Genomic DNA, 1,492 nt, shown 5'->3' on the forward strand with positions numbered 1-1,492 from the left:
ACATCCTGGGCCATAAATATAACCTTGATAAATTCAAAAAAATCGAAATCATTCCAAGCATCTTTTCTGACCATAATGCACTAAGATTAGATCTCAATTACAGGAGGAAACCTATTAAAAATTCCAACATATGGAGGCTGAACAACACGCTTCTGAATAACCAACAAATCACAGAAGAAATCAAAAAAGAAATCAAAATATGCATAGAAACTAATGAAAATGAAAACATAACAACCCAAAACCTGTGGGACACTATAAAAGCAGTGCTAAGAGGAAAGTTCATAGCAATACAGGCATACCTCAAGAAACAAGAAAAAAGTCAAATAAATAACCTAACTCTACACCTAAAGCAACTAGAAAAGGAAGAATTGGAGAACCCCAGAGTTAGCAGAAGGAAAGAAATCTTAAAAATTAGGGCAGAAATAAATGCAAAAGAAACAAAAGAGACCATAGCAAAAATCAACAAAGCCAAAAGCTGGTTCTTTGAAAGGATAAATAAAATTGACAGACCATTAGCCAGACTCATCAAGAAGCAAAGAGAGAAAAATCAAATCAATAAAATTAGAAATGAAAATGGAGAGATCACAACAGACAACACAGAAATACAAAGGATCATAAGAGACTACTATCAGCAATTATATGCCAATAAAATGGACAACGTGGAAGAAATGGACAAATTCTTAGAAAAATACAATTTTCCAAAACTGAACCAGGAAGAAATAGACAATCTTAACAGACCCATCACAAGCACGGAAATTGAAACTGTAATCAGAAATCTTCCAGCAAACAAAAGCCCAGGTCCAGATGGCTTCACAGCTGAATTCTACCAAAAATTTCGAGAAGAGTTAACACCTATCCTACTCAAACTCTTCCAGAAAATTGCAGAGGAAGGGAAACTTCCAAACTCATTTTATGAGGCCACCATCACCCTAATACCAAAACCTGACAAAGATACTACAGAAAAAGAAAACTACAGGCCAATATCACTGATGAACATAGATGCAAAAATCCTCAACAAAATTCTAGCAATCAGAATCCAACAACATATTAAAAAGATCATACACCATGACCAAGTGGGCTTTATCCCAGGGATGCAAGGATTCTTCAACATCCGCAAATCAATCAATGTAATTCACCACATTAACAAATTGAAAAATAAAAACCATATGATTATCTCAATAGATGCAGAGAAGGCCTTTGACAAAATTCAACATCCATTTATGATAAAAACTCTCCATAAAGCAGGAATAGAAGGAACATACCTCAACATAATAAAAGCTATCTATGACAAACCCACAGCAAACATTATCCTCAATGGTGAAAAATTGAAAGCATTTCCCCTAAGTCAGGAACAAGACAAGGGTGCCCACTTTCACCGCTACTATTCAACATAGTTCTGGAAGTTTTAGCCACAGCAATCAGAGCAGAAAAAGAAATAAAAGGAATCCAAATTGGAAAAGAAGAAGTAAAACTCTCACTGTTTGCAGATGAC

This window comes from Oryx dammah, unplaced genomic scaffold, assembly GCF_014754425.2.
Source record: "Oryx dammah isolate SB20612 unplaced genomic scaffold, SCBI_Odam_1.1 HiC_scaffold_2, whole genome shotgun sequence".
NCBI lineage: Eukaryota > Metazoa > Chordata > Mammalia > Artiodactyla > Bovidae > Oryx > Oryx dammah.